The sequence below is a fragment of the Oncorhynchus gorbuscha genome, linkage group LG19 (assembly GCF_021184085.1).
Source record: "Oncorhynchus gorbuscha isolate QuinsamMale2020 ecotype Even-year linkage group LG19, OgorEven_v1.0, whole genome shotgun sequence".
Lineage (NCBI taxonomy): Eukaryota > Metazoa > Chordata > Actinopteri > Salmoniformes > Salmonidae > Oncorhynchus > Oncorhynchus gorbuscha.
In genome coordinates, this window is record NC_060191.1 from 54,238,360 (window position 1) to 54,253,562 (window position 15,203).

General features: G+C 46.5%; 1 protein-coding gene across 1 annotated transcript in view; it reads right to left on the reverse strand.

Moving 5' to 3' along the window:
• Positions 1-8,587, reverse strand: part of LOC124005768 (protein Aster-B-like) — a 95,700-nt gene extending 87,113 nt beyond the window's left edge. The window contains exon 1 of the mRNA XM_046315291.1: positions 8,477-8,587. The gene's annotated coding sequence lies outside the window, so the exon portion shown is untranslated. The remainder of the gene's footprint in view (positions 1-8,476) is intronic.
• Between the last annotated feature and the right edge of the window lie 6,616 nt (positions 8,588-15,203).

Here is a 15,203-nt window from a genome sequence, read left to right on the forward strand (position 1 = left end):
GGCTTGGTTGGGTTGTGTTTCTGAGGACGCATGGCTCTCGACCTTCGCCTCTCCCGAGTCCGTGCGGGAGTTGTAGCGATGAGACAATACAATAACTACCAGCAATTGTATACCACCAAATTGGGGAGAAAAAGGGGGTAATTTTTTTTTTTACAACTTTTGTTTCCAAAAGCTGCCTACAGTACGATACTGTACCATGTAATATCAGCTGGTTTTCTACACACCACTGTACACTACTGAATGTATTATTCTGTCAAATGACCTATTAAAAGGAAGACAATGTGGAGACAGTTCACCTTCAGGTCTTAGCCATCCAATTATTTTTATGCTAAGTAATAACAATACAGACAGTAATGAACAAACGTCCCACAATCTGTGAAACGATCAACAGCAAATTTGGGAGAAATTAAATGTATGCCTTTAAAGTTGGAAGGTAGTACAATAGAGAGCGGCAATTCACGCACACACACCTCTCATCCAGGTGTCAAATTCCAAGGTGATTGTGTCCGTGACTCATCAGCAGCAGATTAAGTTACCGGGGGAAACGGAGACTCATGGTGACACTGCAGGACTCCTTTAGACCTTTCATCTAGTCCGGTCTGAGCGTGCTCCACAGCTACCCCCCCACCTCGCTAAATCAACCCTCACCCCCCCTCTCCACAGACCAACCTGTTGGCAGGCTCAGCGTGGCAGTGGGAAAACAGCATGTTCCGATCGCCCTGGACATGCTCAGGTGAACAGGTGATGTAACCACCACTAAACGAGAGGCTGGTGCTAAGAATGAAGAGACAGGAGGAGAAGAGTGGTCTCACCTGTATACAGTCACTTCATTAATAAGGTGTTATATTCCACTGTAACAGCACAACAGTGAAGTCATGTCATATAACCAGTGGCAATGCATCATTCAGGGCTCTGTTTACCACCTGGCACGCATCATTCAGGGCTCTGTTTACCACCTGGCACGCATCATTCAGGGCTCTGTTTACCACCTGGCACGCATCATTCAGGGCTCTGTTTACCACCTGGCACGCATCATTCAGGGCTCTGTTTACCACCTGGCACGCATCATTCAGGGCTCTGTTTACCACCTGGCACGCATCATTCAGGGCTCTGTTTACCACCTGGCACGCATCATTCAGGGCTCTGTTTACCACCTGGCACGCATCAAAAACAGATATTTTTTGCCCCACCAAGATGTACATGCTAAAATCGCCACTGCATATAACATATGGTTTCTACATGAAAGTGCACATGGAAATGATTAATAAATATGCTAAAGAAAAGGAACAAAGCGGTACAGAAGACCACACTGTCCCCGAGCCGTCCTAAGATACTGGCCTCCCCCTAAAAAGGAACGTGCAGTGACTCGAGGCCATCAGGCACAGATGGAGGAACCTCAAATGCCCTCATCATTTATTGTGCCTGGTGTACATTATTAGGACCAACAGCTGGACCCACCACAGAGTCACTTTGCTGTTACAGCTGAGACATAGATGGCTATTTTCCATTACTTGGACCGCTGTAGTCCACCGCTCTGCGCTACAGTCTGACTACTTGACCGCTAGCCTCCTTTCATGCCTCATTTCTGACCATCAAACGTTTCACAGTATTGTTCTGTCTTCTCCCCATTTTATTGTTTATCCATCGTCATGTCAACAGCACGCAGTAACAAAGCATGTGCAGATTACAGAGTCAAGTTAACGATCATTAAGACTCATGGAAAAGTAAGCACATGATGTAAGGCTCTGGTGAGAACAGAACAGCAGCTCTAAGTACTGCAATCAGTTAAGACTTTTACACCATTCAGAGAGAGATCACAGAGGATACATAGCTGAACATTTCATTGTCCTGCCTGCTCTCAGAGAATTAAATAAACTCCTGTGGTGCAAAGCATGGTTCATACTCAGAAAATAGATACTTTGAAGTACTTTGACCGTACTACCTGTAAGTATCCCACACAGGGCTATCATGAATTATCGTCGAGTGTGTGTTATCGTCGAGTGTGCGAGTGAAACAGCTGGTGCTGTGGAGGACAGAGCTGCCTGCGGGCTCTAGTGCTCTGCTGTGATTTATACCTTTGTCAAAGACTTTCAGGCTATACCCTAGTTCCTACTGCATGTCTACTGCATGTCTAGGACTCCTCTTCAAGGAGAATCATACTTTGATCCACAGTGACCATACTGCCAGATGAACTACTGATACAAAACGCCAGTGGACTTGAGTCATCAAACAAAGCTACGACTTGAAAATGAGACAGACGGGCCTCCCGGGTGGCGCAGTGGTCTAAGGCACTGCATCACAGTGCTAGCTGTGCCACCAGAGACTCTAGGTTCGAGCCCAGGCTCTGTCGCAGCCGGCCGAGACCGGGAGGTCCATGGGACGGCACACAATTGGCCTAGCGTCGTCCGGGTTAGGGAGGGTTTGGCCGGTAGGGATATCCTTGTCTCATTGCACATTAGCGACTCCTGTGGCGGGCTGGGCGCAGTGCACGCTGACTAGATCGCTAGGTACACACTGACACGTTGGGGCGGCTGGCTTCCGGGTTGTGTTAAGAAGCAGTGCGGCTTTGTTGGGTTGTGTTTCGGAGGACGCATGGCTCTCGACCTTTGTCTCTCCTGAGCCCAATGAGACAAGTTGGTAACTACTAACAACAAGAAAATGAGACCGACAAAAGTAAGCTACATGAACAACAAACAAACAATTACGAACATACTGTAGGTACTATCACTCATAAAATATTCAAACATTGCAGAAGATTTTATGCAATTCAGGTTCTCTTTTTTTTCAGGATGAAAGGTTACAGACTTGGAGACCAGATTGGAGAACAACACTGTTTGAACAGAAAACTTTCAGACCCATTTAGATGTTTAATATGTAATGTAAGAGGATTGTGTTATGCTCCAAAGCACTGGAGGGTGATGCAGAAATAGCATGAGTGCTGTTAAGCTGTGAGGGGAACATAAACCCTGCTTGCTCACATAACCACATTTACCCCGTCCTACCCAGTCCTTCCAACACAAAAGTTAAAGTAGACCTACAGCTACAGGCTTCACCATCCGCTACAGATCTCACACACTTCACAGTACACTACAGACCTCACAGTACGTTACAGATCCCACATGCATCACCGTACGCTACAGACATCACCGTACGCTACAGACATCACCGTACGCTACAGACATCACCGTACGCTACAGACATCACCGTACGCTACAGACATCACCGTACTCTACAGACCTCACCGTACGCTACAGACCTCACCGTACTCTACAGACCTCACCGTACGCTACAGACCTCACCGTACGCTACAGACCTCACAGTCCGCTACAGATCTCACAGTCCGCTACAGATCCCATATGCCTCACAGTACGCTTACAGGCCTCACAGTACGCTGCAGGCCTCACAGTACGCTGCAGGCCTCACAGTACGCTGCAGGCCTCACAGTACGCTGCAGGCCTCACAGTACGCTGCAGGCCTCACAGTACGCTGCAGGCCTCACATTCCTCACAGTACGCTACAGGCCTCACAGTACGCTGCAGGCCTCACAGTAGGCTGCAGGCCTCACAGTAGGCTGCAGGCCTCACAGTAGGCTGCAGGCCTCACAGTAGGCTGCAGGCCTCACAGTACGCTGCAGGCCTCACAGTACGCTGCAGGCCTCACAGTACGCTGCAGGCCTCACGCTGCAGGCCTCACGGTACGCTACAGATCTCACAGTCCGCTACAGATCCCATATGCCTCACAGTACGCTAAAGGCCTCACGGTACGCTACAAACCTCACAGTACGCTACAGACCTTACAGTACGCTACAGGCCTCACAGCACGCTACAGGCCTCACAGCACGCTTCAGGCTTCACAATACGCTACAGATCCCGTATGCCTCACCGTACGCTACAGATCTCACAGTCCGCTACAGATCCCATATGCCTCACAGTACGCTAAAGGCCTCACGGTACGCTACAAACCTCACAGTACGCTACAGACCTTACAGTACGCTACAGGCCTCACAGCACGCTACAGGCCTCACAGCACGCTTCAGGCTTCACAATACGCTTCAGGCTTCACAATACGCTACAGATCCCGTATGCCTCACAGTCCGCTACAGATCCCATATGCCTCACAGTACGCTTACAGGCCTCACAGTACGCTGCAGGCCTCACAGTACGCTGCAGGCCTCACAGTACGCTGCAGGCCTCACAGTACGCTGCAGGCCTCACAGTACGCTGCAGGCCTCACAGTACGCTGCAGGCCTCACAGTACGCTGCAGGCCTCACAGTACGCTGCAGGCCTCACAATAGGCTGCAGGCCTCACAGTAGGCTGCAGGCCTCACAGTAGGCTGCAGGCCTCACAGTAGGCTGCAGGCCTCACAGTAGGCTGCAGGCCTCACAGTAGGCTGCAGGCCTCACCGTAGGCTGCAGATCTCACAGTCCGCTACAGATCCCATATGCCTCACAGTACGCTAAAGGCCTCACGGTACGCTACAAACCTCACAGTACGCTACAGACCTTACAGTACGCTACAGGCCTCACAGCACGCTACAGGCCTCACAGCACGCTTCAGGCTTCACAATACGCTTCAGGCTTCACAATACGCTTCAGGCTTCACAATACGCTACAGATCCCGTATGCCTCACAGTACGCTGCAGGCCTCACAGTACGCTTCAGATCTCACATTCCTCACAGTACGCTACAGGCCTCACAGTACGCTGCAGGCCTCACAGTACGCTGCAGGCCTCACAGTACGCTTCAGATCTCACATTCCTCACAGTACGCTGCAGGCCTCACAGTACGCTACAGGCCTCACAGTACGCTGCAGGCCTCACAGTACGCTGCAGGCTTCACTGGAATCTGATCACTAATTAACCCACTGTAGTAGGACACATTATGTACCAAACCACTGTATTCAGGACCATTCATCTTGTATACAGAAGCTATACAACTGCTTCTGTGTTGCTTACTGTATGTGCATGTGACAACAATGTCAGATGGTACATGACAATCGAAATGGACCACAGATAGATTAGTTACGCAGAAAAATCCTGTGTAAACACAAATAACATTTAAATGCCTCTGGAAAGTATCTGTATTTGTCAGTCACATGAATCTTACATCAATGGCTACAAGGATTCATGTCATACCAACACTCCCCAAAGGCATACTTGTGTGCATTGAGGGCCTTGTACTGTGACTATCTTCACACTACACACATTAAAGTGCCATCCTAACCAAACTCTGCTTGATGAAGTGCATCACAACTAATCAGCCCGGCATTGAATACTTATGTCTACCTCTGACTCTATCCATCCTAAAAAGAGCTGAATGTTGTTTTGGTCCACGTCTATGGAGGAAAGGAGAGCTTTCATCTTTTATTTACAGTATTCTGTGTGTTCTAAAAATAGCACTTGCTCCAGTGTGGACACCTACATGGGCCCAGATTGGGGTGTGGAACATGTGACACTGTATGCTGTGAGTGAAATAGTCAGTCAGACAGACAAGCTTTAACACAGTCTCATTCCAAAACAGTGAAAGGTGGGTTTTCACCAGACCGACAGTGTTTGTTAATTCACAGGAGGAAATGTCTGGGTTATTAAGCCTGATTGAGCCTGTTAGGAATGAATTAGAAAAAAAAGAGAATAAATATCATATTACTCCAGTGCTAGCCTCTCTACACTGGCTTCCTGTTAAGGCCAGGGCTGTTTAAGGTTTTACTGTTAACCTACAAAGTATTACATGGGCTTGCTCCAATTTGGTCCTGCCGTACATTGCAACACATACACTACGATCACAAGACGCAGGCCTCATTATTGTGCCTAGAATGTCTAAGCAAACAGCTGGAGGCAGGGCTTTCTCCTATAGAGCCCAATTTTTATGGAATGGCCTGCCTATCCATGTGCGAGACGCAGACTTGGTCTCGACCTTAAAGTTTTTGTTGAAGACTCACCTCTTCAGTAGGTCCTATGACTGAGTGTAGTCTGGCCCAGGAGTGTGAAGGTGAATGGAAAGGCACTGGAGCGACCAACTGCCCTTGCTGACTCTGCCTGGCCAGTTGCCCTCTCTCCACTGGGATTCTCTGCCTCTAAACCTATTATGGGGGGCTGAGTCACTGGCTTACTGCTGCTCTTCCATGCCATTCCTAGGAGGGGTGATCAACCCACTCATTTGAGTGGGTTGAGTCACTGATGTGATCTTCGTGTCCGGGTTGGCACCCCCCTCGGGTTTGCACCGTGGGGGAGATCTTGGCCATGTCTCAGGGTAGTATGTTGGTGTTTTGAAGAGCTCTCTCTAGTGATGTGGGAGCTTTACTTTGGCAAAGTTGGTGGGGTTATATCCTGCCTGTTTGGCCCTGTATCGTCGGGCGGGGCTACAGTGTTTACTGACCCCTCCTGTCCCCAGTCTACCTGCTCTGGAACCCTGACCTGATCACCGGACGTGCTACCTTGTCCTGGGCCTGCTGTTTTCAATTCTCTCTCTACTCACCTGCTGTCTCTAACTCTGAATGATTGGCTATGAAAAGGCAACTGACATTTACTCCTGAGGTGCTGACCTGTTGCACCCTCTACAACCACTGTGATTATTATTATTTGACCCTGCTGGTCATCAATGAACGTTTGAACATCTTGGCCATGTACTGTTATAATCTCCACCTGGCACAGCCAGAAGAGGACTGGCCACCCTTCAGAGCCTGGCTCCTCTCTAGGTTTCTTCCTAGGTTCCTGCCTTTCTAGCAACCGTGCTTATACATCTGCATTGCTTCCTGTTTGGGGTTTTAGGCTGGGTTTCCGTATAGCACTTTGTGAGATCGGCTGATGTAAAAAGAGCTTTATAAATATATTTGATTGATTGACTGAATGAATGAAGAGAGAGGTTTAACTAGATATGGCTAATTTGTAGTGTGTAGAGAAGACAGGTTTACAGTATTAATCATCCTACATGGTAATGGTGTTATAGACATCTTTAACATTCTGTCAAAACCACACATTATGTCCAGCTACAAACAGGCAGACCAATCACTGAATCCTTTTCAGAAATGACATTTTGGTACAGGTCATCTCAAACAAACAATGCCTTTTAAGGCCAGTCTGACTCTGTCATTTCCATAGAAGCCATTAGTGCCGCCACAGTTTCTCGGACAGACCGTTCCCATGCTTCTTCACCACCAGACACTTTAGAGTCTCCAACTCTCTAGTACAGATGGAGGATCTTTGAGCCAGTCTGCTACAGCAGGGAAATAATCCTGCAGCAACAGGATTATTATCTGGATTCTAATGAATGGACATTTTTGCCTCCAAGCCACCTGGCACTGCAGTGTGGGAGAAGGTTTGTGAACTTATTTTATCTGTGAAGAAAACATTGTAGTTTCAATATGACAGAAAGAGAAAGGGCCCCGACTGACACTTCCTGTGAGCTAGAGACGCACTTTCCCAGGCCTGACACATTACAGAAGAAGAGAAGCTGTCTGAGGCTGAGAGAGTCTGGCTGTAAGAAGCAAGGGGTGTTATTCAGTTAGAGTTGGCTAGGATGAGAGCCGGTGTTAGCTACATTCATACTGCATGAATCCCAAGAGAGTTTCACTCAGAATGAAATGGAGACATATTACACATATTATTGGTAGAGTCTAGGATACAGAGAGAAAGGTTTAGTTAGTGTACAAAGGCTTTATAGGGTAAATGCATACAAAGGAGTGTTTAGAAACATGCAGAATCAGAGGCACAAGGGTAGGACTGGAGAGAGAAGGACTGGGGACCCCTATGGGTATTCCTCCAGTTGTTGCAGCTGCACACATGCTGCCCTGCATAACAGCTGGCTGGGGGGTCCTGTTACAAAGCCAATAGAGAGAGGAGCTATGTGCAGAATGTCAGCAACCTGTCCAACTGACTAGTGGGTATCACACACCCAGCCTCCCAATATTAATTACTGCCCATATGGAAAGTCTGATAAGTTCATTATAGACATTAAAAAAGTGTTTAAGAGGATCCTGAGTTATGGTCTTTGAAAACGTTTTCAATTAAGTGATACGCCTAATAACTGTTATTTGTTTTAACACTGCAATGCATGCCTAGCAATATGATTATGTTATAAGGAAACGATGCGACTCAAGTCATGGCAGAAGCAGATACTGTATTTTTGACATGACAGTCGATGCATGATATTTCTATTACCCACATCGATGTTCACTCAAACTAACTTATACTCGTAGGATGTAATGAATGTCAACAAGTGAACAACGAATGTTGTGTGCTGAAGGAAAATATCATACCTTTGCAGAGGTCCTGCACAAACCGTGGCCAGTGTGACGCGTTGATTTCTCAGTTATAACATGAAATATTAAATTGCCTCCATCCTTATATTTAATTGTTTGGCGTACGATTTCATTGATTTAGCCTATCAATTTGTTGAAGTTGACCGTGTGGCTATATAGAGAAAAACGCCAAAAAAAAGCCTATTCCATAATTGTTATCTGTATTTCAATGTGCTTTACCTTCAATATGTTCTTCAAAGTTGTAAAATGTTTCCTCAACATCAACAATTCTGAGAAGGCTATTCATTGAACGTGAAATTGACGCGGAGTAGTTCAGTGCGCACTGGGAAGTTGATTCGTTGAACAAACAAGAACAATCAGCGCATCTTGTAGGCGGGGCAAAATCCGTTATTCTGGATCCGAGCAATCATTCCCCGCCTCTCGGAGCCAGAGAGAGCAGACCACTGCCCAGTGACCTATCAGTTGCAAGCACATGCTGCTGACCAAAACAGTAAACTGACCTCCCTCATTTTAACCTCTTAGTTATCGAGATTAAATACATGTTTCCCACAAACTCAGAAACATCCAAAATATGTGAGGTAGGTCTTCCTAAATATGCCTACATATTGTTTAATTTCCTAATGCTATTCAGATTCACAACTTTGACAATCTTTCCACAATCAATCATCATCATCACCATGTCCCCCCATTTCACTTACATGAGGTATATGAGTCCAGGGAGACAGATACTTACTCTACCTCAATGTTCAATGTGATACAACCACCCTTTAAAAACCGACAGCTATATATGATGTCAAATTGTTAGCCAACTGTTGCACAAAATGTTACTACAACATTCTCTCTCTCTCTCTCTCTCTCTCTCTCTCTCTCTCTCTCTCTCTCTCTCTCTCTCTCTCTCTCTCTCTCTCTCTCTCTCTCTCTCAGACTGTGTTTTAGAAACAGTTAAACTACCACCAGACAGTGGAGCCAGAGTCAGTGACTCTTAGTCGTGGCACCCAGCCCAGGAAACATCCACACAGAGCTCTCTACCCGGAACTTGGCACCACGAGAGAAACAGCTGCCAGATGGTCAGATTCTACAAGGATACAGAAATGTGCCTTTTTTTGTATTCAAACTGACAGGTGCATTGGACATTTCTAACTATCGTGTTGTGGGCATAATTGGTTGTTAGTTTTAGTTTAGAATTTCCCTCCAAAAATTAACCACTGTACCTGCCTAACGCACAATTTCCATCCTAATTCTACACATTTTGCCATGGGGCAGAGAAAATGTTGCAGTTTTAAAGCCAATTTTCTGCAATTCTATGCATTTTTTCCATGACTTTGGCGACAATATCAACGGGGGCCCCCTGGATGTCAGGGCCCCTGGGCACATGCCCTGCGTGTCCAGTAATGATTAGGCCAACCACAAGGTTTAGATAGATGACTAAACTACCTTACCTAGCAATGTTAGCTGACATGGGCTAATTGAATGTCATAACAAGTTGAAAACAGCTGATGCACTACCAAATGTCGAAATTGCACCTTGTGAATTCTCCTTTTCTCAATCTCAACAGTAAATTGAGACCCCGACTGAGTTTATTTATTTATTTTTGGCCCCCTAGGCAGTCACGGGGCTACGAGTATCACATAGTCTGGGTAAAGGAAGAAGTGGCACTGGTGTAATCTCATGTTTTGGCATTCAATGGTGTTTGGGATAACCTTTAGTGGTGTCTGGCAAACAACTACTGATGTTAATGACACATTTTTTGTCTCATTTACATCACATTTCACAATTGTGTTGCACTGATATTGAGTTCAGAGGGAAACATGGCTCATATAGTGACAGTGAAATCTCTATGATAGATAGTTATGTCATAGACCCTCATGCTAATCCTGACCTTTCCGCCTCTTTCAGAACAAAGGATTAAAAGGCCATAGACAACAGAGTGGACGTCTGTGTGTGTGTCACCACCTCCTCCTCACAAGAGCGCTAAGCTCCTCAATGTGACCTGTGTGTGGTTGGTCAAATTCAAGCCTTCTATCTGGCAATGGCCACTCTGCCGCTATTGATAACTTTGCTAAACAATGTTTCTATTGAAGGAGCGGAGCGTTTCCATCTCCTCCACGGTTCCAGTCAGTTTTCCCTATTAAAACTGACAGCAGCCAGGAGCCACTGTACATTTCTGAGTGGGAGAGACACGTGGCCCAGGTCCAGAATAGCATCTTAGCCAATGAGGTGGGGACTGATAATAGATGTGTTCTCTTTGGCTCCTTGTCTGAAGTTAGTGAACCACCATCATGCCCCTCATAATTTGAGCCTGTTAGAGCATGAGATGTCTGTTGGATGGGAATAACAGTTTTTGTCATGGTGAATATCCTGGGTTGTATCCGGTGTTGTCTGTGCCAGCCAAGTGATCAATCTGTACTACTTCCTAAGGGTTATTGCAAGTGGGTGCCGGTTTACTTTAGCTTGATTGAAAGGAAAAAGGTATGTTATAAGAGAGCAAATGAAATGGACATTTTATTTACAGAGGAGGAAATTAAATTAAGTTCAAACCGGCAGAAAAAAGTATTTGTGTCAGTTTTCATCTCCAGTTTCATAAATTATTCTAAATGGAAACAGTCTAGAGAGGTGGAGACTTGACTGCAATTAGATAACACCTCCTTTAGGGAGGTGGAGACTTGACTGCAATTAGATAACACCTCCTTTAGGGAGGTGGAGACTTGACTGCAATTAGATAACACCTCCTTTAGGAAGGTGGAGACTTGACTGTAATTAGATAACGGTTTAGAGAGGTGGAGACTTTTTAATTTGATTATTAGTATTTGTTTATATATTTTTAACTTAATTTTACGTGGTATCCAATTGGTAGTTAAAGTCTTCACTGCAACTCCCATACCGACTCGGGAGAGGCGAAGGTCGAGAGCCGTACGTCCTCCGAAACACAACCCAGCCGAGCCACACTGCTTCTTGACACAATGCCTGCTTAACCCGGAAGCCAGCTGCACCAATGTGTCAGAGGAAGCACCTGGCGACTGTCAGCATGCATTGCACCTGGCCGGCCGCAGGAGTCGCTAGAGCATGATGGGACAAGAACATCCCTGCCGCCAAACCCTCCCCTAATCCGGACGATGCTGGGCCAATTTTGTGCTGCCCCACGGGTCTCCCTGTTGGCTGCTTCAGTGTCTGGACTCAAACCAGGATCTCTAGCAATACAGGTAGCACACAGTGCCTTAGACCACTGCGCCACTTGGGAGAGCGGTGGGCGACTTCACCCGGACTGCATCTTTAAGGAAGGGGAAAGGGGGAGATACCTAGTGAGTTGTACAACGGAATGCATTCAACTGAAATGTGTCTTCTGCATTTAGCCCAACCCCTCTGAATCAGAGAGGTGCGGGGAGCTGCCTTAATCAACATCCATGTCATCAGCGCCCGGGTAACAGTGGGTTAACTGCCTTGCTCAGGGGCAGAATGTCTGATTTTTACCTTGTCAGCTCTGGGATTCGATCCAGCAACCTTTCGCTTACTGACACAAACGATACTACCCGCCAGGCTACCTGCCGACTAAGGTGATTAAAAAAGCATAGGGTTTCTTAATTATTTTTGTATATTTATTTAACTAGGCAAGTCAGTTTAGAACAAATTCTTATTTTCAATGACGGCCTAGGAACAGTGGGTTAACTGCCTTATTCAGGGGCAGAACAACAGATTTTTACCTTGTAAACTCTGGGATTCAATATTGCAACCTTTCGGTTACTAGTCCAATGCTCTAACCGCTAGGCTACCTGCCTCCCCAAAACTGAATGCATTCAACTGAAATGTTGAATGTTGAACTAAATGGGATGTGTCTGACCCGATTGTACTGGGCTGTTCTCCCATTTTGCAGTAAATGTGTCCTATAATGTCGCTGCTCTAATACATGGTTGGAAAGGGGAGTGGGAGGTGGATAGACGGTTCTATCACTGTGATTAATACATATGGGTTAGCAGCCCATTAAGAGCTATACCATTCACTAAGACAAATACAAAGTACTAATTCATAAATTCCCCGATTGGACTGAAGTTTCTTCTGAAGTTCCTTCATTATGATCACTTGGCTACATAGCTGATGCCTGCTGGACTGTCCAATAATTACGGTACTCCATTATTTTTATCTGTCGGACCCAGCCACGTACTCAGGCTCTGTGTGTAGTTAATCCGACTCTCTCTGCCTAGTCAACGCATTTTTTACCTGCTGTTGTTGTGTTAGCTGATTAGCTGTTGTTGTCTCACCTGTTGTTTTAGCAAACTCTCCCAATCAACACCTGCAATTACTTTATGCCTCGCTGTATGTCTCTCTCAAATGTCAACATGCCTTGTATACTGTTGTTCAGGTTAGTTATCATTGTTTTAGTTTAGCATAGTTCCACTGTTCATACCTCTGATACCTCCTTTGTCCCACCTCACACATGCGGTGACCTCACCCATTACAACCAGCATGTCCAGAGATACAACGTCTCTTATCATCACCCAGTGCATGGGCTTACCTCCGCTGTACCCGCACACCACCATACCCCTGTCTGTGCATTATGCCCTGAATATATTCTACCATGCCCAGAAATCTGCTCCTTTTATTCTTTGTCCCCAACGCTCTAGGCGACCAGTTTTGATAGTCTTTAGCCCCACCATCATACTACTTCTCCTCTGTTCCGTGGGTGATGTGGAGGTAAACCCAGGCTCTGCATGTCCCCAGGCACCCTCATTTGTTGACTTCTGTGATCAAAAAAGCCTTGGTTTCATGCATTTCAACATCAGAAGCCTCCTCCCTAAGTTTGTTTTACTCACTGCTTTAGCACACTCTGCCAACCCTGATGTCCTTGCCGTGTCTGAATCCTGGCTTAGGAAGGCCACCAAAAATTTGGAGATTTCCATACCCAACTATAACATTTTCCGTCAAGATAGAACTGCCAAAGGGGGAGGAGTTGCAGTCTACTGCAGAGATAGCCTGCAAAGTAATGTCATACTTTCCAGGTCCATACCCAAACAGTTCGAACTACTAATTTTAAAAATGACTCTCTCCAGAAATAAGTCTCTCACTGTTGCCGCCTGCTACCGACCCTCCTCAGCTCCCAGCTGTGCCCTGGACACCATTTGTGAATTGATCGCCCCCCTTCTAGCTTCATAGTTTGTTCTGTTAGGTGACCTAAACTGCGGTATGCTTAACAACCCGGCGGTCCTACAATCTAAGTTAGATGCCCTCAATCTCACACAAATCATCAAGGAACCCACCAGGTACAACCCTAAATCTGTAAACAAAGGCACCCTCATAGACTTTATCCTGACCAACTGGCCCTCCAAATACCCTTCTGCTGTCTTCAATCAGGATCTCAGCGATCACTGCCTCATTGCCTGTATCCGCTACGGAGCCGCAGTCAAACGACCACCCCTCATCACTGTCAAACGCTCCCGAAAACACTTCTGTGAGCAGGCCTCTTCCGGTCAGTTGAGGATGCCTGGTCATTCTTTAAAAGTAACTTCCTCACCATCTTAGATAAGCATGCTCCGTTCAAAAAATGCAGAACTAAGAACAGATATATTCCTTGGTTCACTCCAGACCTGACTGCCCTAGACCAGCACAAAAACATCCTGGGGCGGACTGCAATACCATCGAATAGTCCTCGCGATATGCAACTGTTTAGGGAAGTCAGGAACCAATACACGCAGTCAGTCAGTAGAGCAAAGGTCAGCTTTTTACAGCAGAAATTTGATCCTGTAGCTCTAACTCCAAAAAGTTTTGGGACACTGTAAAGTCCATGGAGAACAAGAGCACCTCCTCCCAGCTGCCCACTGCACGTAGGCTAGGTAACACGGTCACCACGATAAATACATGATAATCGAAAACTTCAACAAGCATTTCTTAACGGCTGGCAATGCCTTCCTCCTGGATACTTCAACCTCGGCCAACAGCTCCGCCCCCCTCTCCTTTACCCAAATCCAGATAGCAGATGTTCTGAAAGAGCTGCAAAACCTGGAACCGTATAAATCAGTTGGGCTTGACAATCTGGACCCTCTATTTCTGAAACTATCCGCCGCCATTGTCGCAACCCCTATTACCTGCCTGTTCAACCTCTCTTTCATATCGTCTGATCCCCAACGATTGGAAAGCTGCCGTAGTCATCCCCCTCTTCAAAGGGTGAGACACCCTGGACCCAAACTGTTACAGACCTATATCCATCCTGCCCTGCCTATCTATGGTCTTTGAAAGCCAAGTCAACAAACAGATCACTGACCATCTCGAATCCCACCGTACCTTCTCCTCTGTGCAATCTGGTTTCCGAGCCGGTCACGGGTGCACCTCAGCCCCGCTCAAGGTACTGAACGGTATCATAACCGCCATCGATAAAAGACAGTACTCTGCAGCCGTCTTCATCGACCTGGCCAAGGCTTTCGACTCTGTCAATCACCATATTCTTATTGGCAGACTCAGTAGCCTCGGTTTTTCTAATGACTGCCTTGCCTGGTTCACCAACTACTTTGCAGACAGAGTTCAGTGTGTTAAATCGGAGGGCATGTTGTCCAGTCCTCTGGCAGTCTCTATGGGGTTGCCACAGGGTTCAATTCTCGGGCCGACTCTTTTCTCTGTATATATCAATGATGTTGCTCTTGCTGCGGGCGATTCCCTGATCCACCTCTACGCAGACAACACCATTCTGTATACTTCTGGCCCTTCCTTGGACACTGTGCTATCTAACCTCCAAACGAGCTTCAATGCCATACAACACTCCTTCCCTGGCCTACAACTGCTCTTAAACGCTAGTAAAACCAAATGCATGCTTTTCAACCGTTCGCTGCCTGCACCCGCACGCCCGACTAGCATCACCACCCTGGATGGTTCCGACCTAGAATATGTGGACATCTATAAGTACCTAGGTGTCTGGCTAGACTGTAAACTCTCCTTCCAGACACATATCAAACATCTCCAATCT